At 41.9% G+C, this 25,230-nt stretch overlaps 2 protein-coding genes across 7 annotated transcripts in view; one reads left to right on the forward strand and one right to left on the reverse strand.

Annotated features, from left to right (window-relative positions):
- Nucleotides 1-25,230, forward strand: part of PIGB (phosphatidylinositol glycan anchor biosynthesis class B) — a 210,878-nt gene that overhangs the window by 113,292 nt on the left and 72,356 nt on the right. The window lies entirely within an intron of this gene.
- RAB27A (RAB27A, member RAS oncogene family) overlaps nucleotides 1-25,230 on the reverse strand; it is an 88,739-nt gene that overhangs the window by 58,000 nt on the left and 5,509 nt on the right. For 3 of the 6 annotated variants that reach the window (XM_050799802.1, XM_050799808.1, XM_050799807.1), the window contains exon 2: nucleotides 9,250-9,369. The gene's annotated coding sequence lies outside the window, so the exon portion shown is untranslated. Of the gene's footprint in view, nucleotides 1-9,249; nucleotides 10,393-25,230 lie in introns of those variants that run through there. The other 3 variants (XM_050799804.1, XM_050799805.1, XM_050799803.1) reach the window with 3 other exon arrangements.

The following is a 25,230-nucleotide window of genomic DNA, read 5'->3' on the forward strand; positions in this document are numbered from 1 at the left end:
AGGGCGAGACTCCATCCCCAAAAAAAAAAAAAAAAGTTTTCAATAAACACTTTTCATGAAGATCTTGTGTATCTTTCAACTTATTGATACTTTGTTTTTGTCACTACTGTAAGTGATAACTTTTAAACATGTATCTTCTATTTCTTACACAGCCATATTAATTCCAGCAATTTGTTAAACATATTAGGTAAAAATAAATTACTTCTTCCTTTCTAATCTTACCTTTTAGTCTAATTATAAAAAGTCAGCTGGGCACAGTGGCTCACGCCTGTAATCCCAGCAATTTGGGAAGCCGAGGTGGGTGGATCACAAGGTCAGGAGATTGAGACCATGCTGGCTAACACAGTGAAACCCTGTCTCTACTAAAAATACAAAAAAATTAGCCGGGCGTGGTGATGGGCACCTGTAGTCTCAGGTACTCAGGAGGCTGAGGCAGGAGAATGGCGTGAACCCGGGAGGCGGAGCTTGCAGTGAGCCAAGATCACACCACTGCACTCCAGCCTGGGCAACACAGTGAGACTCTGACCCCAAAAAAAAAAAAAAAAAGCTAATTATACCTAATTATAACTTTTATTTATATTTCTTGTCTTACTGTACTGAGAATCTCAAAAAAAAAAAAAAAAAAACAGTGAATACACATGGTGATACAGGTAGTCTTATCTCTTTCTTTTCTTGTCTTTTTTTTTTTTTCTTTTTGAGACAAGATCTCACTCTGTTGTCCAGGCTGGAGTGCAATGGCACAATCACAGCTCACTGCAGCCTCGGCCTCCCAGGCTCAGGTGACTGTCCCGCCCCAGCCTCCCTTGCCCAGGCTGGTCCGGAACTCCTGGGCTCAAACCACCCACCGGCCTTCCAAAGTGCTGGGATTATAGGTGTGAGCCAGCACGCCCAGCCCAGTCCCGTCACGTCTTGATTCTAACGTTTCACTGTTAAGAATAACATTTGCAGGCCGGGCGTGGTGGCTCAAGCCTGTAATCCCAGCACTTTGGGAGGCCGAGACGGGGGGATCACGAGGTCAGGAGACCGAGACCATCCTGGCTAACACAATGAAACCCCGTCTCCACTAAAAATACAAAACAATTAGCCGGGCGTGGAGGCGGCGCCTGTAGTCCCAGCTACTCGGGAGGCTGAGGCAGGAGAATGGCGGGAACCCGGGAGGCGGAGCTTGCAGTGAGCCGAGATCGCGCCACTGCACTCCAGCCTGGGCGACAGAGCGAGACTCCGCCTCAAAAAAAAAAAAAAAAAAAAAAAAGAATAACATTTGCTGTAGACTTTTGGTACACATTTTATCAGATTGAGGAAGTTCATCTATCCTAGTTTGCTAAGCATGAGAATTAAGAATGGGTGTCAACTTTATCACATTTCGTTTCAGCATGTATCAAGGAGACTGTTACTTTTTTCCCTTAATCTGTTAATTTACCAGCTTTTACATTTATTCTGCCTTTGATATTTTTCTTTCCTTTCTTCTAGTTTCTTCTCTCACTTTACTGGTTTCTGCTCTTTTCTCATACTTTCTACCTAGAATTTCTCTTTCAAAGTCATTCTGTTTCTCCCTTTTGCATTCGCCAGGGGGTTGGGAGAGCGAAGGGAGGTAGTTCTCAGGGTAATTAATAAATATTTGAATGGCTAAAAGGTGAAATACCTGATAGGTGCCAGATCCTTGAGGTGACCTTATCCAAAACCAGTCTTCAAATGTAACATATTACATTTATATAAAGTGTTCCTGTCTTGGGCTCAAGAAAAAAAAAGTTACTTGAGATGCAGTCACTAGAGGGAGAATTATAGTAGAATGTTTTAAACAGAAATAGTGTTTTACCCTCTAGAGAAGCATCGAAAATGCATTAGCTATCATCCGAATTTTCTTTTGAATACAGTACTGTATTTAATTTTAACTACTAGCACTTGGGTTCCCCCATTTAATATCTAGAAAGTAGGGTACTAGATTATAAAAATGGCAAGTATCTTAAGAGAGACAAGGAATAACGTTTATGCATTCTGTAATTCAACACTGTATGTTAAAAAGGCCAGCCCATGTCTCTTCTTAATTTTCAAATTAAAGAAGCCAAACCCAAATCTCTGAATTCTGGCTAATAGTTTCGGAGTCACTTTAAAAAACTTTGCCAAGTTTTTTCATTAGTCTATATTTAATTGTCCTAAAGTCTGTATTTCATTTAACTCCATGAAATGCATATATTTGAGGAAAGATGTTAGAGTAACCATGACCTAGAAATGAAAAGGGCACTTACACAAAAGAAACAAATCAGCAAACAACTCTGTAACAGAATTCTGGAGTCTTTAGTCTTACAGAAAACCACGTTAAACATCATAAGAGAATACGACACTTAGTCCACACCTGACTCCAAAGAGTCCCTCAACTACAACCAGGATTACTTTTTTTTTTTTTTTTGAGACAGAGTCTCTCTCGCTCTGTCGCCCAGGCTGGAGTTGGAATGCAGTGGTCTGATCTTGGCTCTTTGCAACCTCTGCCTCCTGGATTCAGGTGATTCTCATGCCTCAGCCTCCCAAGTAGCTGGGAGTACAGGCATGCACCAACACATCCGGCTTATTTTTATATTTTTAGTAGAGACGGGGTTTCGCCATACTGCCCAGGTTGGTCTCAAACTCTTGACCTCAGGTGATCAGCCGGCCTCGGACTCCCCAAGTACCGGGATTGCAGGTGTGAGCCACAGCCCCTGGCCAAAATCTTTACTTTGTGATTTCTACAAACCTTTAATCACTTTTAGATTTTAAACATTTTCCAACCTCTATAAGCTAGAATAGATGGGGATCTGTTTTTTAACAGAAATTTTAAGCTGTTTTAGAGAAAAATAAACTTGGCTCAAATGACAAATGTGAAAATATCAAAACTACAAAGCATAGGAGGATGTGGGAAAGGGCTGTAGTGTTCTTCATGACACATATGAAAGTATTTCCCAAATATATATATTAAATGTCCTTCAAATATAACAGAAGTTAAATGCAAAATAGCATACATATACCTATCCAAAAGCTGTTAGTAATTTTAAATAAGGTTTGATAAGTAAATTGGCCTCCACCAAAGATCCAAAGATATACTAGTAAAGCTTGATGCCACTAAGGAGGGAGAGAGCCTGGTTTAAATGACTGAAATTCAGGCAGCAGCTTATGAGCACATCAATTAAACATCTAACGAACAAGAACTGGGGATGTGCCACTATGTTAAGCACCAAGAATGTGGCTCTAGAAGAGCAACAGTCTAATAGGTAAGCTATTTGTGGAAGTGCCCAAGGAAAATGCATGGAAAGAAGAACTATAGGGCCTGGCATGGTGGCGCATGCCTGTAATCCCAGCACTTTGGGAGGCCGAGGTGGGCGGATCACCTGAGGTCGAGAGTTCAAGACCAGCCTGGACAACACGGAGAAACCCCGTCTCTACTAAAAATACAAAATTGGCCAGGCGTGGTGGCACATGCCTGTAATCCCAGCTACTGGGGAGGCTGAGGCAGGAGAAACATTTGAACCCAGGAGGCAGAGGTTGCAGTGAGCTGAGATCGCACCATCGCACTCCAGCCTGGGCAACAAGAGCAAAACTCTGTCTCAAGAAAAAAAAGAAGAACTGTAACAGAAGTATGTGCAAGCCGTTGGGGAGATGGGAGGTCTGGGGAGATAGCACAAGAGGGAGGAGAAGGAGCCCACGATGTCTAAGGAGGGAATCAGAAAAACTTCACATAGGGGCATCTGAGTCAAGGACTGAAGTCAGAATGTGAGTGTCCAGGCACACAGAGGGACAAGTGACAAATGTGAATGGACAAAAATTACACAGTGCACCAGATAATGTGGGGAAGGTCTTTACCTCACATGTCAGCCAAATAAGCATTATCCTTTCAAGATAACAAAAACTGTAAGCAAATAATTCTTGATGCCAATCCAAAACATGTAATCGAGTTTTGATGGAATTTGGTAAGGAATGCCTGATGTCCAAAATTAAAAAAAGAAATAGACCAGGTTTAAGTCCTTCAGGAGGGAACACATCTTGGGCTGACTGATGCGGGTAAGGGTTTGAGGGTTTGTACTTTCAAAGGTGTAGGAGGCTAAGGTTACTTAGGATGCATGAAAGGACCTCAGCAGTGGACGTGGCTGAAAGGATGCATGGAGGTAGGGGAGAAGGTATCCAGAACAGAGGCTGAAAACATGGGAAAGTGTTGGAGACCTGGGCCTAAAGGGACTGTGACATGGCACTAAAAAGTTTGTGTGTTCAATGAGATACCATCTCACACCAGTTAGAATGGCAATCATTAAAAAGTCAGGAAACAACAGGTGCTGGAGAGGATGTGGAGAAATAGGAACACTTTTACACTGTTGGTGGGAGTGTAAACTGGTTTAACCATTGTGGAAAACAATATGGCGTTCCTCAAGGATCTAGAACTAGAAATACCATTTGACCCAGCAATCCCATTACTGGGTATATACCCAAAGGATTATAAATCATGCTGCTATAAAGACACATGCACAGGTATGTTTATTGCGGCACTATCCACAACAGCAAAGACTTGGAATCAACCCAAATGTCCATCAATGACAGACTGGATTAAGCAAATGTGGCACATATACACCATGGAATACTATGCAGCCATCAAAAAGGATGAGTTTGTGTCCTTTGTAGGGACATGGATGCAGCTGGAAACCATCATTCTCAGCAAACTATCGCAAGAACAGAAGACCAAACACCGCATGTTCTCACTCATAGATGGGAATTGAACAATGAGATCACTTGGACTCTGGAAGGGGAACATCACACACCAGGGCCTATTAGGGGGAGCAGGGAGTGGGGAGGGATGGCATTGGGAGTTATACCTAATGTAAATGACGAGTTGATGGGTGCTGACGAGTTGATGGGTGCAGCACACCAACATGGCACAAGTATACTTATGTAACAAACCTGCACGTTGTGCACATGTACCCTAGAACTTAAAGTATAATAATAATAAAAAAAAAAACAGTTTGTGTGTTATCCTCTGGGCAAGGGAAGACCACCATGGGCTCTTTATGCAGGAGAGGACCATGAAATGTGTGCCTTACAAAGATCTCTATGGCAGCCACATGGAGACTGGAAATACACACAGCATCAGGAGGCTCTAATGTTACCGAGTGAATGTTTGTGTCTTCCCAAAAATGGTATGTTGAAATCTAATCCCCAATGTGATGGTAGAAAGAGGAAGGTCTTTGGTAAGTAATGAGGTTTTGAGGATAGACCCTTCATGAAGGGGATTAGTGCCCCTATAAGAAGAGTCCAGAGAGCTACCTTTCTGCCTGGTGAGAATACAGTGAAAAGTCGAGTGTCTGCAGCCTGGAAGAGAGCTCTCACCAAAATCTGAGCATGTGAACACCCTGGTCTCAGACTTGCAGCCTCTAGAACCATGAGAAATAAATGTCTGTTGTTTGCAAGCTATCCAGTCTATAGTACTTTGTTGTAACAGTTTGAACTGGCTAAGACATACGGAGAGAGACTCTGAGGGTTTGAATTGTGTTGGAGACAGTAGGGATGAAAAAGAAGTGATTAATTCGAGATATATTTAGGAGGTAGAAATCAATATAATTTCTTGATAGACTAGTATAGAAATTAAAGATAACCGAAACTTTTAGTTTGGTAAATAAATGGTACATCATTAACTGAAAAAGGAAAAGACTGTCTGAGAAGATGATAATTATTATAACTAACACTGAGCACTATTCTAAATCCTTTAAAGCACTGACTCATTTAGTCTTCACAACAACCGTATAAGGTCCCTAATCTACAGATGGAAAAAACCAATGCACAGAAAGGTTAATAAATTTGCCCAAGGTCACACAGCCAGAAATGGCAGAACCAAGATTTGAACTCAGACACACTCTCAAATACCACATTACACTGTACGGTACCCAACCAGTTAAATGTCTCCATGTCTGAGGGACATCAAGGGAGTTGTATTTAATTCGCATTTGGAAAACAGACCTAGGGCTCACAAGAATATGGCTATGAATTTTAGTGTCATCAACATAATTCTATTTCCTGAGGCCATGGGAAAAATGAGATGGACATTTAGAGTGAAGAGAGAACCAAAATGTAAGGCGCAGCAAGACAGATCCAAGAAGGACACTAGGAAGGAGATTTTTCAACCAGTGATCATCCACAGGCTGGCTCAGTTGCCATACCACAGAGGTACAAACTTGAAGTGGTCTGGACCTTCTCCGTGTGAAAATGGCGAACCCATTCACTATTTGCTAGATGAATGAATTTAACATCTAGCTATTTGCTGGATTTACCATCTAGCTAAAGAATAGCTAAAAGATTCCAGCTTAGATCATGTCATCAAGAAAGGAGGCCTGATAGAGTATGAAACGGGGAAAACAAGAAAAACAAACAAAAAAATGGATGCTCTCAGCTCTTGAAAGGATGATTTATACCCGTGTTTGAGCAAAGAGACTTCTGCCTTCAGAGAAGCAGCAGCAAAGCTAGCTCCTCTCTCAAGCAGCACCCCATCTCATCCATCACCCACTTCCCCCACCTGCCCCCAGCCTACACCGTAAGAGGGCCCCAGCCATGCTGCAGCAACACCAGAAGCGCACAAGAAAACGTGCTGGCGCATAGACAGCGCAAGTAAATAATGGCTCCTGTGATAATCAGCTTTTGTTTTTAATGGGCTTCACATGACTCATCAGCTATCATGTGTGCTATAGCCTGAGCTCTGGCTCTAAATCAAACAAGTTCAAAGGGAGGAAGAAAGGAATAACAGCAAAAGATGAGCAGATATCTCAAGAAGCCTTAATCCTACAGAGGAAAATCAGAAATGGAGGCAGGGAGAAGACAGTTTCCCCGTTGAGCACTCAGGTACCGAGGGTCCAGAGAGGGCGGAAGCTGAAACAGCAGCAGAGAGAGGCAGCCTAGTTGCCATGGTGCCATCCTGCCAGCCAGCAAGGTTTCATCAGACCATCCCCTTTCTGCCACAGTTCCTGTCTTGTGGGCAGCAGAAGCACCAAGAAAGAAGAAAAACAGTTGTTTGTATTCTTATGGCCGCAGAGTCGTAGCTCTACGACCTATTTCTACAAGTGACAAGGAGAAAGAGCTAAGAAACAGAGAAAGCAGCCAAGATGGGGCTAAACTCCTTTGGAATGTATTTAATCTAACTTCATTCTATGGATAAAATGCCCTCGTGAATAAACACTCATCCCCAAAACATCTTTTTTTTTTTTTTTTTTTTTTTTTTGGTATTTATAATCCAAGAACCTTGACACAGAATGTCCGCTTTTTATCAAGGCTCTTTCCCACAATGACTTCTGATAATGGGGCTTGGGGCTCATTCCCAGGTGAAAAGCATGAGTTTGTGGCAAAGAAAACAGTATTTTTTGGTCACCACACTGGAATGGAAGCCAGGAGACTCTGAAGGATGACTTGGCACTAATACAAATCAGCAAATGACTTTAGCACTTCTAAGCCTCAATTTCTTCATCTGTAAAATGAGAAGAATGGACTGGGTGAACACAAAGTCCTTCCACTCTCTTGACCTATGCTCATGGGTGCTCAGGGCAAGGGAACCCTTCCAGGTATCTCTTGTGATATTAGGCTGTCCATGTGTCAGGACCGTGATTGTGCCTCCAGGGACACACAAGTGTGAGAGTGGCTACAACTCAGTGGAAGGAATAAGCAAACACATACACACTCACAAAGTTAGATCCCTGTATTTGATTAAACCATGGGTTAGTGGACAGGAACCATGTCTTACACATCTTTACACACTCGATATCCAGCACTTACCAGGCACTGGGCTTAACAAATGTTTACTGCATGCAATTTGAGGCAAATCTTTAAAATATCATATTATGAAACTTTTCAGACTGCCAGTTACGGATTGAATTGTGTTCCCCTAAAATTCACATGCTGAAGCTCTAATTCCCAGTACCTCAGAATATAATGTTTTTTGGAGCTAGGACCTTTATAGAGGGAATCAAGTTAAAAAGAGGTCATTAGGGTGGGTCCTAATCTTCCCTCATGGTCTCTTCACAAGAAAGGAACTGTGATCACAGATATGAACACAGGGAGGATGGCATGAAGAGACATAGGGAGAAGACAGCCATCCACAGCTAAGCAGAAAGGCCTAGAACGGATTCTCCCTCACAGTCCTCAAAAGGGACCAACCCCACTGACATCTTGATCTTAGACTTTCAGGCTCCACAACTGTGAGGAAATTCATTTCTGTTTTTGAAATCACAGTTTTAAAGCCACCCAGTTTATGGTACTTTGTTATGGCAGCTCTAGTAAACTAATACAATATCCAGAAGTAGAGAGAACTATATAATGAAATCTCCCATCACACCACCCAGATCTTTCACTCCAGCATACTTCACTTTGCATCTCTAAAATATATGGACATTTCCTTACATAACAACAATACGCTTATCAAACCTAACAGAATTAACACTAATTGAAAAGCAGATTTAATTCCCAGAAGAAATAAACCTTACACTAAAACACACACTTACATTCCTCCATTAAAACTATTAACACTATTAGGCCGGGCACGGTGGCTCATGCCTATAATCCCAGCACTTTGGGAGGCCGAGGCGGGCAGATCACTTGGGGTCAGAAGTTTGAGACCAGCCTGGCCAACATGGTGAAACCCCATCTCTACTAAAAATACAAAAATTAGCCAGGCATGGTAGCTTGGGGTCCCAGCTACTCAGGACGCTGAGGCAGGAGAATTGCTTGATCCTGGGAGGCAGAAGTTGCAGTAACCCAAGATTGTACCGCTGCACTCAAGCCTGGGCGACAGAGCAAGACTCTGTCTCAAATTTAACAAAGAAAAGGGAAAGGGAAAGGAAGAAAGAAAGAGAAAAGAAAGAACACTGTTAACACTATCAAAAACAAAACACCAGTAAGCTTGAATTTTTGTCAAACAACCCTCAGAGGATAAGCAAGACTCTCAGAATAATTCAATTTCTTAATCAGCTCTCATATTCAACAATTACCTGAAAGTAAAAACCTGTGTTTCTTTATTCACGTACAGAAAAGAAAGGAAAAATGCAGTCAGTATTCGTACCCACTCCCTGGTCACTGAAAATTCACTTTTCAAACTAATCCCTAGAAATTTAGTAGACATCATTAAGTCTTTAGTTTAAAAATAATATGTGCACTGGTATTGTGTGTTATATTGCACATAATTTAAGCGCATGAAAATTGACATGACAGAGCTCAAAACCACTACCAAAAAAAAAAAAGATAAATACAAAACCATACCTTGCCAGGGTAGAGAACCGCTTGTTGTAATTTTCTAAAACGTTAGAGACGGGAGTTACCAACGCTTCAACAATTGACAATTTCCAATCACATGTCCTCTTCAGGAAGGTTACTTTTTGTCTGAGGTTAAGACAGGGAGAAATGTTAAAGTCAGAATGGCCTACTTAAAAAGGTTTTCAAAAGACTCTTTTGAAAAGCATTCGCTCCATCAACTTTCAAAACAGGCATCGCTGTAAAAACCCGCAATCCAGCTAATTAGTCTCAGCTGTTTGTCATATGGCACTGCAGACCAGTCAAGTGATTTTTGCCCCTTTCAAGCTTACCAAGTTCCAATTCGACTGGCCACTCAGAGGGCGGCTTTATTAACCTCTTCTGGTATTAGAAGACTCGTACTTCAGCTCTTTCTTCCTCCCCCCTACCCCGTGAATCAAAAAAGTAGAACATTTGTTTTCTCGAGAAAATATTTAGAAAAGTATTGTATTCTCAAGGCCCTTGAAGGTTATATTCGTATTGTTGCTTACAAATACAATGCCTCATCCAAACAAATGATATGGGAGATCAAATGGAAGTGGCAGGAGGAAAGGGGCTGGATTACTTACCAGACCTTGCAGCTGGCCTCCAATTCCATAAGTAAAACTGCCTACAAGGGAGTCCACCCAGATATCTTGCTGGCATCTCAATCCAACATGTCCTGTACTCACCTCCTTTGCTTTTCTCCACAACCTTGCTTCAATCCCACTTCTCTTCCTGTGTCTTGAATCACACAATTCCAACACACACAGCCAGAAATCTGATGGTTCTCATTAACTCCTCCCTCTCTGCCCCTCCCACTTCCAATTGGCCAGCAGGTCCTAAGGATATTCATCATCTCGCCTTTACTCCAAGTTTTGATTATTTCTTGGATGGCTATAATAAACCTCTTATTTGGTTTTCTGATCCCCACGTATTCTTGACTCTGATCCATCCTCCACACCACACCCAAAGTGATCTTTCCAAAAGGCAAATGAGAGTCCATCACTCTCCTGTTAATGGCTCCCCACAATCTCCACAATAAAATTCCTACTCCTTAAGCTTCTGCCTTCAGTATCACCTGCCTCCTGCCTATAAGCTGCTAGAGTCCAGCCATCAGAATTCGTTGTAATTCTCCAAAAAACTAGCCGGCCGAGGTGGCGGACGCCTGTAGTCCCAGCTACTCGGGAGTCGGAGGCAGGAGAATGGCGTGAACCCGGGAGGCGGAGCTTGCAGTGAGCTGAGATCCGGCCACTGCACTCCAGCCTGGGTGACAGCGCGAGACTCCGTCTCAAAAAAAAAAAAAAAAAAAAAGAATTCGTTGTAATTCTCTAAGTTAAGTGGTTCTCAAACTGTGGTTCCAAGACCAGTATTACCAGCATCTTCTAGGAGCTTACTACTTTTGCACATTCTTGGGCCCACCCCACTGAATCAGAAATGCTGAGGATAGGGCACAGCTGTCTGTGGTTCAACAAGCACTCCAGGTGATTCTGATACACACTAAAGTGTGACAGCTGCTGCTCTAACTGCACCAAGCTCTGTTCACCAAGAGAATCAGCTCCTTGGCTCCTTGTGCCAGCAATGCTGAGCTGGATGCACCTTCCCTGTGCTTAGTATTTCTACAACTGGTCACCCCTGTATGCTAATTATTCAATTTATTTCTTGGTCTTTGTTGTTGGTTTGTGACGATCTTGAAGACGGGGTTGTATCTTGTTTTTTATTCATTCACCCCCCAACGAGTTATTGAGCACTTATTAATTATTGGGTGAAATGTTGGACATAGAACTAATCAATGTATCCCTTACCTCTAGGAGAAGCTACGCTTTCATTTTGGCAGCTCAACGTGTGACTGAAGACTCAATCTGTCCAATCTAAAAAAACTACCACCAGCCTCAAGAACTGTGGGCAGCTAAGAAAAGTCTGAGCACAACCAGTCTGACATCTCTTCTCATGGTAAATGAAATGGAAGTTTTGTTTCATACCTGATGAAAATCTCATGAAAATGCACCCCTTTCTCTTTTATATCTCACAGCAACCTCGAGAATTTTGAGAACAATTTAGTAAGAAAAATGTATCAAGATTTTTAAATCCCAGATTAAAATTCATTAGAGTTAGCTTCCTTTAATTACAAGTTCATATTAGCACTTCTCAAGCCTCAAGATATATAGGAATCTCGTAGGGATCTTTCAAAATGCTAATTCTCATTCAATATTCACGTAGGGGGAGATCAAGACCTTACCGGCTAACACAGTGAAACGCCGTCTCTAGAAACACAAAAAATTCGCTGGGCGTGGCGGTGGGTGCCCGTAGTCCCAGCTACTCGGGAGGCTGAGGCAGGAGAATCGCGTGAACCCGGGAGGCGGAGCTTGCAGTGAGCCGAGATCAGGCCACTGCTCTCCAGCCTGGACGACAGAGCGAGGCTCCGTCTCAAAAAATAAAAAAATAAATAATTTCTGTAGGGGGCCCAGGAGTCTGTATTTCGAGTAAGCACCCAGGTGATGCCCAGGTAATACCGACATTCCTAACTCTGGAACTATAATTTGAATAGCAAGTAAAATTATTACAACAATACCATTTTTCGTAGTCTGCTTAAAGCAACAAAACCTTTTTTGGATGCTTTTGCATTAAAATCTTTCTAAAATATCTTTCAGACTTCAGAATAAAGATGGCATGCTCAGCATGTACATGTGGTTCTGCTTCCTCCCAAAATCTCACTAATATAACAATAAAGAATGTTTTATTTCTTTTTGCATAAACTCACAAGGACAAAGATCAGGTAGTGGAAGCAACAAAATGGTAGAGGCTAGAGAGTAGATGGACTAGAGGTAACTGATTAACAGATCTCGGAAAGCTGACTCTTCATCTGCCAGTAGGGAAATCCAAGAAGGAACTCATCACAGAATCTCCAGAAAGTCTCAGGAATTCAGAACCCCAAAACTTCTGGAATTTGGGGGACCGTAAAATCGGGACTCAAAACAGACAGAATGGTGGTCATCTGCTTAAAAAGCAGCTCAGCTTTTTAAGAGAAGCAAAGAAAGAAAGAACTACCAAATAGAAAATAACGAGCAAAATGGCATAGTAAGTCCCTATCTATCGATAATTACTTGAAATGTGAATGTATTACATTCTCCAATTAAAAGACATAGAGGCTGGGCATGGTGGTTCATGCCTGTAATCCTAGCACTTTGGGAGGCCAAGGCGGGCAGATCACTTGAGCTCAGTTCAAAACCAGCCTAGCCAACATAGTGAAACTTCGTCTCTACTAAAAATACAAAAAAAATTAGGCAGGCATGATGGCGGACACCTGTAGTCCCAGCTACTCGGGAGGCTGAGGCAGGAGAATGGCGTGAACCCGGGAGGCGGAGCTTGCAGTGAGCTGAGATCCGGCCACTGCACTTCAGCCCGGGCGACAGAGCAAGACTCCGTCTCAAAAAAATAAATAAATAAATAAAAACAAAAGGCATAGAATGACAGAATATATATAAAAAATAAGATACAATTATTTGCTGCCTGAAAGAGAGTCGTTTTAGATTTAAGGGCAGACAGACTGGAAGTGAAGGGATGGAAAAAAATATTTCATGCAAATAGAAACCAAAAGAAAGCAGGGGTGACTATACTTATATCAGAATAGACTTCAAGTAAAAAACAGTCCCAAGAGACCAAGAGGGTAGTTATGTGGTGACAAGGAGGTGAATTCATCAAGCAGATATAACAGTTGTAAACATGTAGGCACCCAACATCAAAGTACCTAAATATATAAAGCAAATATTAACCAAACTGAAAGGAGAAATAGATAACCATACAATAATAGTAAGGGATTTGAATACCCTAATTTCAACAATGAACAGATCATCCAGATAGAAAATCAATAAGGAAATGGCAGGTCTGAACAATATTATAGAACAAATAGAATTAACAGGCACATACAGAACTTTCTATCTAACTATAGGAGAATATACATTATTCTCAAGTGCACGTGGAATATTCTTCAGGATAGAACATATAGTAGGCCACAAAACAAGTCTCAACAAATTTAAGAAGATTGAAATTATACTAAATATCTTTTCTGACCACACCAACACGTAACTAGAAATCAATAACAGGAAGAAAACTGAAAATTTCACAAATATGTGGAAATTCAGTAACATAATCCTGAACAGCTACTTGGTCAAATAAAATCAAAAGGAATTTTTTTTAATCTCGAGATACATGAAAATAGAATATAACACATCAAAATTTTATGGGATTCAGCAGACGCAGTTTTAAGAGGGAAGTTTACAGTGATAAATGGCCTCCATTAAGAAAAAAGAAAGATCTTCAGTAAACAACCTAAGTTTATACTGCAACAAACTAGAAAAAAGGGAACAAAATAAGCCCAAAGTTAGAAGAAGGAATGAAATAATAAAGATTGGAGCTAAAATTAAATAGAGACCAAAAAAATTAAAAAAAAAAAAAAAAACACAGAAAAGAAAGAAAAGATGAATAAAACTAACTATTTTTTGAAAAAATAAAATTGACAAAACTGGCTGGGCGCAGTGGCTCATGCCTATAATCCCAACACTTTGGGAGGCTGAGGCGGGTATCACCTGAGGTCAGGAGTTTGAGACCAGCCTGAACAACATGGCGAAACCCCATTTCTACTAAAAATACAAACATTAGCCGGGCGTGGTGGCGGGTGCCTGTAATCCCAGCTGCTTGGGAGGCTGAAACAGGAGAATCACTTGAACCTGGGAAGCAGAGGTTGCATTGAGCTGAGATTGCACCACTGCACTCCAGCCTGGGTAACACAGCAAGAATCCGTCCTCAAAAAATTAAATAAATTTTATTTTACTGAGGCGGAGAGAGAGAGAAAGAGAGACAGAGAGAGAGAAAACTTTACCTAGTCTAAAAAAAGAGTAAAAACTCAAATTAATAAAATTGTAAATGAAATAGGAGGTGTTACAACTGATACCACAGAGGTACAAATAATAATAAGAGATACTCTAAATAATCCAGTCAGGTGCAGTGGCTCACGCCTGTAACCCCAGCACTTTGGGAGGTCAAAGTAGGTGGATCACTTGAGGTCAGGAGTTCAAGACCAGCCTGGCCAACATGGTGAAACCCCGTCTCTACTAAAAATACAAACATTAACTGGGGCATGGTGGTACGCACCTATGATCCCAGCTACTTGGGAGGATGAGGCAGGAGAATCACTTGAACCCAGGAGGCAGAGGTTGCAGTGAGCTGAGATTGCTCCATTGCACTCCAGCCTGGGTGACAAAGTGAGATTCCATCTAAAAAAAAAAAAAAAGACAAAAAAAAGTGTGATTACATCAAACGAAAGCTGCTGCACAGCAAAGCAAACAATAAAATGGACAGGCCACTGGCTGGGCATGGTGGCTCACACCTGTAATCCCAGCACTTTGGGAGCCCAGAAGGCAGATCACTTGAGGGCAGGACTTTGAGACCAGCCTGACCAACATGGCAAAACCCCATCTCTACTAAAAATACAAAAATTAGCTGGACATGGTGGTAGGCACCTGTAATCCTGGCTACTCAGGAGGCTGAGGCACGAGAATCACTTGAGTCCAGAGGCAGAGGTTGCAGTGAGCGGAGGTCGTGCCACTGAACTCCAGCCAGGTGACAGAATGACACTCCACCTCAAAAAAAAAAAAAAAAAAAAAAGGCAACGTATAGAAGGAAAAAAAATGTAAATCTGATAAGGGTTTAATATCCAAAATATACAAGAACCTCATACTACTGAATACCAAAAACACACCCAAAAGAAAAAAAAATTTAATGGGCAAAATAGCTGAATAGACATTTTTTCAAAGAATACATAAAAAATGGTCAACAAGAATATGAAACAGTGCTCGACATCACTAATCATCAGAGAAATGCAAATCAAAACCACAATGATTTTGATTACCTCACATCTGCTGGGATGGCCAATTAGAAAAAAAAAAAAAAAAAACAAGAGGTAAGTATTGGCAAGGATATGGAGAAAAGGGGCCCTTGTACACTGTTGGTGGGAATACAAAGTGGTACAGCCACCATGGAAAACATTATGGAGGTTCTTTAAAATAATTTTTTCAAAAATTTTAAAAATAGAATACCATAGGATTTAGCAATCCTCCTTCTGGGTATAATACATCTGAAAGAATTGAAATCAGGATTTCTAAGTGGTATCTGTACTCCCATGTTCATTGCAGCATTATTCACAATAGCCAAGACTTAGAAGCAACCTAAATGTCCATTCACAATGAATAAATGAAGAAAATGTGGTCTATACATACAATGGAAAAGTATTCAGCGTTAAAAAAGAAAGAAATCCTGCCATCTGTGACAATACGGATAGGTGTGGAAGCTATTAGACTAAGTTAAATAAGCCAGACACATAAAGAAAAATACTATGTGATCTTCCATATATTTAATATATAGAATCTAAAATGTCAAACTCTCCAAGCATGGTGGCCGCTCCTGTAGCCCCAGCTACTCAAGAGGCTGAGGCGCAGTGATTGCTTGAGCCCATGACTTCAAGGCTGCAGTGAGCTATGATCACATCACTGCGCTCCAGTCTGGGCAGCACAGCAAGATCTTGTTTCTAAAATAAAAAAATGTAATTTAAAAAAAAGGACTCCCAGAAGCAGAGAGCAGAATGATGGTTGCCAGGGACTGGGAGGAAGGGGAAATGGGAAGGTCACAGTTAAGGGGAACAAGTTTATGCAAAATAAATAAGTTCTGAAAAGCTATTATACAGCACCTAGTGTCTATATAATACTAATACTGTATTAGATACTGAAACCTGCTAAGAAGATAGGTCCAGTGTTAATTGTTCTTAAAACACACACACACAAAAAGCAATAATAATAATAAAGGAGGCAGGATAAAACTTTGGGAGATGATGGGTATGTTTATGGCCTTGATGGTAGCGATGGTTTCATGGGTGAATAATTATCCCCAAATTCATCAAGATGTATATATTAAACATGTACAGCCTTTTATCTGTCAATAACACCTTCATAAAGTTATAATAAACTGTTGAGTAGGGGAAGGAAAGAATGAACAAACAAATGTAGGAACAAATGAACAAACTCAGGTAAGAAAGAGGAGATGAAAATGGTACACTTGTAGCAGGGGTGGATGGAGGAATGAGTTAAATTCTCTTCTTCTGTAATAAAGTATCGACAGATAATGACTAAAACTGAAAAACTGACCATAGGAATAGAAACGTGTCATTTAGAGACTAGGTGTGTAACCTACTGCAAGAGTTCACTGGTTAACTCTGGGGAGCAGGAAATGGGCTGGGGGAGAGGAGTCTACTGGTTTTTTGTAACAGGCGTTGTAGAACAATGTCCACATATAACTTTGGTAAATTTGGCAGGGCATGGTGGCTCATATATGTAATCCCAGAATTTTGGGAGGCAGAGGCGGGCAGATCACTGGAGACCAGGAGACCGAGACCAGCCTGGCCAACATAGGGAAACCCCGTCTCTACTAAAAATACAAAAATTAGTTGGGTGTGATGGCACACACCTGTAATCCCAGCTACTTTAGGAGGCTGAGGCAGGAGAATCACTTGAACGAGGGAGGCGGAGGTTATGGTGAGTCAACATCACGCCACTGCTCTCTAGCCCGGGTGACAGGGCGAGACTCTGTCTCCCAAAAAAAAAAAAAAAGCTTTGGTAAATTTTTAAAAATTAATTATTACAAAATAAAATTTAATGCCCATTTTTTTTTTTTTTTTTTTCTCCTTGGAGGATTCAGGACATCACAATAAACCTCACTAACTTGCCATGCTACGTCCTGAAGACCTAGGACCTACACTGAAGTAGGATGTTGAGGATCTGAGCATTGGAGACAGACTGTATGACTTTAATTCTCAACTTTACCACTCACAGGCCATGTGACCTTGAGCAAATTACTTAACCTCTCTGTCTCAGTTGCCTCATCTGTGGACCAGGAATAATAATAGGATTACTTTGCATGGATTCAATTATGTATACCTATAAAATGCCTAAAACTGTGTTTGACACAAAGGAAATGTTCAATAATAGCTATTCTTTTTAATGTATGTTTGCCTCCATAATAAATGGCTCCTGACCGCTGTATTGATTTTGTGTCTTTTGTTAATTTATATTTCCTTCTCCCTGCCCTCACCTTTGCTATCAGTCAGGCAGCTATCCCTCACCACAGTTATCAGTGCCTTCCTGGGTCAACCCCTACCCCTTCTGATGCACTGTTTTTAATTGACAAGGCACCTGGGAACCAAATAACCAAGATTATTAGAACTGTGTATAAAATCAAGAAAAACAGGCACCAAAAAATGTTCTGAAAGTTGCTCTGTGAGGCAGGTTGGCAATTTTCAGTATATTAACCACTGTCTAACTCAGAACCCTTTGGCCTTACTATTAACTGTGGGTCAGTAGGTTGGGTGACACTTGGTGGGACCAACCAACCCAGTTTAGTGGAGACCATCTGAGTTATAACACTGAAAGTCCTGAATCCCTGGAAACCATATCCCAGCATTGGGCAAATTACTTCATCCTCTTGAGCCTGTTTCATCATCTGTACAATGAAGGATAATATCTGCTTTGTAAGATTCTTGAGGATTAAATGAGAAAGTGTTTGTATAATTCTTGACACATATGGTAGCTGTAGCTATTATACTCACTTGCATATTGTTATTATCAACTCTAATATCAGGTAGAAAAAGAAAGTATTCTTAGAAACATAACCTATAATTTGCTTTATATATAGTGGACTTCAGGAAGCTGCAATGTTTGCTTTTGTGAATTTCCTTCCCATTTTGTAATACACATTTTGTTTCAGGGACTAAGACATATTAAAGAAATTTAATAGTTTAACATTTCTGATTTCTCTACTGGACAAAAGCCTGGCCAATTTCCACTATCTTTTCATAGACATGACTCTTTTACATTATGGGATCCCTGGGTTATTTATGTTAGTAGCTGCTTCTAAACTTGTAGACAGAAATCAGCCTGTCACCTCACAAAGGACATCAGGCGTCATATCTGAAATTTGTTTTTAATTTCCATTTCACTTTTTTCCTTCATAATAGCACCAGATTATTCAGTCTTCTAATTATTTAGTGAATTCAGTACATTTGCGTGGGGCCAAACATCTGCATCTGCATTTCTAAGTTCTAAGCCAAATCATTCACTATGTATGTCCATTCTATCCCTGAAAAATAAGGGCTTTTATCACCAAACAGATGAAATACCATTTCTGACCTCAAAAGCTGAAGCAACTCCCTACTCCACAGTTATTAATGACAGCCTGAAGGAAATGGCTCACATCTATGCACCCCACAGACACAAGGGCAAAGTTGCTATAAGAACAGTTACAAACTTTGGGATAGATAATGGAAAGCATCACAAGTTACTCAAAGCCAAAATATGGCCTAGGAACCCTCTAAGAAGCAGCAGAGACAGCAGAAAAAGCCGGGCAGATAAGACTCTTAATAAAGGCTCCCATGGCCTCTCCTCCCATACTCATATCTCTTCTCCAACCAGTGTCCAAGGCCTGTGAGCACAAAACACAGGAGAACACAGAACTTCAGAGAAGCCTTGAGGGGCAACTGGTCAACCGATTAGGGCAGGTGAAAATGGATCTAGGACTGGCACAGAATCACCTAGGGTATTTGAGGAAAATTCAAAATTCTGGGTCCCATCCAGGCCTCCGAATTAGGATCTCTGCAAGGGAGGCCTAGGGAATTTGCATTTATAACAAGCTTCCCAGGGGCGTTCTGGTTATACGCAATCAAGCTTGTAAGCCACTGTTCTAGGGAGACAACAGATGGCAAAAATGTACAACTATAGTTAGGCAAATAGCCTGTACATCAAGATCATATCTAACTTCTACTAGCCTCAGATACCAAATCTGTAAAATAGGGATAATAACACTGACCTAGCAAGGTGGATGTGAGAATTAAATGAAACAAATAATAGCCTCACACACAGTGCCTCACATACGGCAAGTGCTCAATAAAAGTCCATTCCCGGCCGGGTGCGGTGGCTCAAGCCTGTAATCCCAGCACTTTGGGAGGCCGAGGTGGGCAGATCACAAGGTCAGGAGATCGAGACCATCCTGGCTAACACAGTGAAACCTCGTTTCTACTAAAACTACAAAAAATTAGCCAGGTGTGGTGGCAGACGCCTGTAGTCCCAGCTACTTGGGAGGCTGAGGCAGGAGAATGGGGTGAACCTGGGAGGTGGAGCTTGCAGTGAGCTGAGATCACCCCACTGCACTCCAGCCTGGGCGACAGAGCGAGACTCCATCTCTAATGAAGACTTACGACAATAGTTGCTGTTTTGAATAAATATCACCAAGGAAAGCAGATAGCTAGGAAAGTTAAGGCCTCAATGTTAATGACTCATCAACTACAAAGGCCGAGGTCAGCAGCTTTAACCAGCGATTGAGTCATGAAATGTACCTGCAGACAGTGATTCTCAAGCTTTGGGGTGCATCCAGAGTCACCTAGATGGCTTTAAAACACAGGCTCTAGGCCCCACCAGAGTTTCAGATTCAGTAGGTCTGGAGTGGGGCTGAAAATCTGCATTTCTAAGTTCCCAGGTGGTGCTGATGTTACTGGTCCTAATCTGACACTTTGCAATAAAAAAACAAAACAAAACAAAACAAAACTATGCTGTGTATATTTCCTGTTTGACACTAGACTGGTTAGTTACATGTATATACAGGAAAAAACTAAGAAACCAACAATTTCCGAGGCTGTGCTGCCTCTGTCCCTGAGAATCTTACTATGTTGTTTGAACGATGCATACAGAGGCCAAGGAGATTTGAATTCTATCTTCCCACTCACTTGCTGTGTGACTCTGCATGAGACATATGATCTCTTCCAGCCTGAGTTTACTCATGCTGGAAGTAAAGGTGAGCTAGGCACTGGTTCCCAAACCAGGTTGTCCACCATCAATCACTATAGCAGTATTTTAAATAAAACATAGATTCCCGAGCCCTCACCACAAACCTAATAAATTAGAATCTCCAAAGGAGAGACTGAAAAATGTGTTGTTGTTTCTTGTGGGTATGTTTTTTATTATTATTATTATTATTATACTTTAAGTTCTAGGGTACATGTGTACAACATGCAAGTTTGATACATAGGTATACATGTGCCATGCTGGTTTGCTGCACCCATCAACTCAAAATTTACATTAGGTATTTCTTCTAATGCTATCCCTCCCCCTCCCCTCACCCCACAACAGGCTGCAGTGTGTGATATTCCCTGCCCTGTGTTCAAGTGTTCTCATTGTTCAATTCTCACCTATAAGTGAGAACATGCGGTGTCTGGTTTTCTGTCCTTGTGACAGTTTGCTGAGAATGATGGTTTCCAGCTTTATCCGTGTCTCTGCAAAGGACATAAACACCTCCTTTTTTATGGCTGCATAGTATTCCATGGTATATATGTGCCACATTTGCTTAATCCAATCTATCATTGATGGACATTTGAGTTGGTTCTAAGTCTTTGCTATTGTGAATAGTGCCACAATAAACATATGTGTGCACGTGTCTTTATAGTAGCATGATTTATAATCCTTTGGGTATATACCCAGTAATGGGATTGCTGGGTCAAATGGTAATTCTAGTTCTAGATCCTTGAGGAATCACCACACTGTCTTCCACAATACTTGAACCAATTTACACTCTTTTGTGGGTATGTTTTAAACAAAAGCTTCCTGTACAATTTTCACATCCAGCCAGTTTTGAGGAGCCATTAACATGGTAATCTTTCTCCAGCATCAAAGCTCTTGGGTCTTTTTGATTTCCAATTCACTAGGTGCTGAGTCTATACTTACCCAGTAGCTTTCTCCTTTTATATTTGCTTCACCTGGATATTTTTCCTATAGGAAGCATACGCTGTCTTCAAAGAAAGGAATCTATTATGCTTAGCAGTTCCATTTCTCATGTATCAATAAACTGGCATTCTGATTTTATTTTAAAAATAAAGTCCAGGATGGGCGAAGTGCTCACAGCTGTAATCCCAGCACTTTGGGAGGCCAAGGCAGGCAGATCACTTGAGGTCAGGAGTTCAAGACCAGCCTGGCCAACATGGTAAAAACTCATCTCTACTAAAAATACAAAAATTAGCCCAGCATGGTGACATGTTCCTGTGGTCCTAGTTACTTGGGAGGCTGAGGTAGGAGGATCCACTTGAGCCCAGGATGTTGAGGCTGCAGTGAGCTGGGTGACAAAAACAAGAAAGAAGGGAAGGGAAGATAGAAAAGAAAGGAAGGGAAGGAAGGGAGAAGGGAAGGGGGAACGGAAGGGAGAAGGGAAAGTAGGAAAGGAAGGGAGAAGGAAAAAAAAGGAAACCAGAGGCCCTTACAGACCACAGCTACCTATGTGGATCTCACACCTACTACAATGAAAGCAACTAGGGGATTTTAAGCAGAAGGATATGACCTGAATTCCTTTAACTTTTTAAAATTTTGTTTCATGCTCCTCAGGAGTGTGAATTCCTTTTTTTTGGACATCACTGGCTTTGTGTGAAAAATGGGCTATGGCAGGGAGGCGCAAGAATTGGAACAGAAAAGTAGCAGTACAGGCCTTTAACCAGCAGCTGGCACAGAGATGGCACTTGGGTATTTCTGCACTGCTTTAACACAGGGAAATCATGATATACTTGTTTCACCTCCTAACATATTTCAGAGGAGTTCAAGGAAGAGACTCTGGGTGTTAGCAAAGTTCCATCTAGAAGTCACTTCCTTTGAACAACACACACAATTTTGGATTGTCCACAGTACCACTGGTTCCAATCAAGAAATATTAGAATAAGAACATAAAAAGAACACACCAGGGAACCAGCAGACCAGGCTTCTGGAACCATCCCTGCCATCAATGAGCCACGTGACCTGAGGTACAGCTCTGGACTTCCGGGAGGGGAGCCTGAGCTACAATTTCCAAGGTCCCTACCAGCTCTTAAATTACACAATTCTGTAAGTGTAACAAATGTGGTTTCCTTATCTGGGTGGCAAAATGGGCTGATGACTCAGGGTGAGGTTTTTTGTTACTGATTTTCAACCTCCCAGAGAAGCTCTAGTGAAGCTAGAATCAGGGTGTTAATAAAGAAACTGTCCCTTTTTATCATTTCCTTTCCAGGGTATGGTGGTCAGCCAGAAATCTGGGAAGTAGACATTCCCGGCAGCTGAGAGCTTATCGTGCAGAGACTGAGAGCCCAAGTCCCTGTGTAACCCTTCAGGTACATGTTCTCTGTGGTCCCTCACGCATGTGGCTTCTGCTCACGTGGAAGCACGCAATAGACAGGCCTCTCACTTCCTCCTGCTGGTAGGCTGTTCCGAGAGGGTCCACTCCTCTCTTATGGCCAACCTGGCACCTCCTCGGGAACCCCATTTCGCATGATGCCTGGGGGCAGTGGTTCTCAGCCTCAACTGCAACTGCCCATCAGAAGCCCGTGTGGAGACAATAAATAAATAAGTAAATAAATAACAGGCTGAGCCCTACCCCATATTTACTGACTTAGAATTGGGGTGAGGGAGAGGTTAGAAAGACAACAGTGGTAGAGTTAGGCTTAGTTTTACATGATGGAGAGAACGTGTAACTTGGGAAACTGCAAGCCAAAGAGGTTTGTCTAATGCAGGGTTTCTTAGCCTCGGCACTGTTGACATTTTAGGCAGGATAATCCTTTGCTGGGGGCTGTCCTGTGTACTGAGAATGTTTTGCGGCATCCCTGGCCTCCACCCACTAAATGCCAGGAGTAACTCCCCAGTTGTGACAGTCAAAAATGTCTCCAGGCATTGCTAAATGTCCCATGTGGGGTGGGGCAGGGGAGAAAATCAACCCCAACTGAGAGATACTGGTGTGATATCACACAGTTAATAATCAGGAATATGGAGACTAAAAACCGACCTACTGATTCCTGACTGTGTTGATTCTTCCACATTCAAGCAGGAGCTCCGGGAACACAGGAATGAGCCACCGCCTGAGGAAATATCACAACCCACTTCACTACACAGCCCTCTGTGCCTAGGGCAGACGTGGGGCCTGGGACAGCTGACCTTGTCCCTAACGAGAAAAGTCACATTAGGTCTCTAGTATTTGACTGTGAGGACAATGACTTATCTTTTCTTTTTTTTTTTTTTTTTTTTTTTTTTTGAGACGGAGTCTCGCTGTGTCTCCCAGGCTGGAGTGCAGTGGCGTGATCCCGGCTCACTGCAAGCTCCGCCTCCCGGGTTCACGCCATTCTCCCGCCCCAGCCTCCCAAGTAGCTGAGACCACAGGCGCCCGCCACCACGCCCGGCTAGTTTTTTTTTGTATTTTTTTAGTAGAGACGGGGTTTCACCATGTTAGCCAGGATAGTCTCGATCTCCTGACCTCGTGATCCACCCGCCTCGGCCTCCCAAAGTGCTGGGATTACAGGCTTGAGCCACCGCGCCCGGCTTCAAGGACCGCTAGACCTCTTCACTCATTCTTGGAGTTGTTTCCTTGTAATGATGAGATTTATTATGAAAATCACTATTTTCATAATGATTTCTTAGCAAGAAACAAAGAAATCCTGACCACAATCATAGGTTACATTTTAAAACTCTTTGGTATCGCAAATGAACATTTAAGCCATGACCTATTTCTGTATGTTTCATTTCCCCTCTTATTAGGGCTAGTACAGCAAGAATAAAAGTATCCTATTATCGTGTTTAACTAGCTGATTTAGACCTTGTCTTTGCTTTTAAAGATACAAATACACAGGAGATTAGTATTCAGCCATACCCTGATAGGACCTGACCAGCCTCCCATGAAGTTGGGATCAGGCCAAGGTAGATAAACTGTAGCAAATAAGGATGAACAGGTTTTTCAGTCTCTTGGCAACCAATTTTATTATTATGCTTTGACCTGGCAGCTGGTAAGACTTTATATGAATTAACCAACGAGACTATGAAAAAACAAGATTAGTGGTTCTGAAATATGGTATTCAAATAGCAGTTACAGAAAGCATGTTCACTTTCAAGGCTGCTTTCTTTTAAAGAGGTACAAATAATTGTAATAAAAAATAATAAAATATTGTTTAAAAAGAACAGATCTCTAGTAAGCAAGTCACATATACCTGTCTATCTACCTTGGTCCTTGTCATATGTATATCTTCCATATTTATTCTACCAAAATAAAAAGGGGTGAGGAGTTTTGTGGGAATAGGCCACTTAAAGCAAGCAGGCTTCCCATAAGACAACACTTAGTTGTTGTGGAATTATACTCAGTAAGACCACCTTAATCAAAGCACCTTACAATAAATACTCAAGAGGGTCAAAGTGTTAACAAAACCATAAACAAAATAAAAATAGGCCGGGCGCGGGGGCTCACGCCTGTAATCCCAGCACTTTGGGAGGCCGAGGCTGGCAGATCACAAGGTCAGGAGACGGAGACCATCCTGGCTAACGGGGTGAAACCCCGTCTCTATTAAAAAAATACAAAAAACTAGCCGGGCGAGGTGGCGGGTGCCTGTAGTCCCAGCTACTCGGGAGGCTGAGGCAGGAGAATGGCGTAGACCCGGGAGGCGGAGCTTGCAGTGAGCTGAGATCCGGCCACTGCACTCCAGCCTAGGCAACAGAGCGAGACTCCGTCTCAAAAAAAAAAAAAGAAAATACAAAAAAATTAGTCCAGCATGGTGGCAGGCGCCTGTGGTCCCAGCTACTCAAGAAGCCGAGGCAGGAGAATGGCGTGAACCCGGGAGGCGGAGCTTGCAGTGAGCCGAGATCCCGTGCCACTGCACTCCAGCCTGGGCGACAGAGCCAGACTCCATCTCAAAAAATAAAAATTAAAAAAAAATACATTGAACTACAGGCTTTCTGGCATAACAGCAGGGAAGAGAACCACGTGGGGCTTTCAACAGTCATGCAGCCCTCAGAGAAAAGTCGAGGTGTCTCATGAGAATGGCTTTGGCTGCCACATGTTGGATCTGGGGACTGAAGGACAGTATGATAATGAGGTGATCTTGAGTGG

This window comes from Macaca thibetana, chromosome 7, assembly GCF_024542745.1.
Source record: "Macaca thibetana thibetana isolate TM-01 chromosome 7, ASM2454274v1, whole genome shotgun sequence".
Taxonomy (NCBI): Eukaryota; Metazoa; Chordata; class Mammalia; order Primates; family Cercopithecidae; genus Macaca; species Macaca thibetana.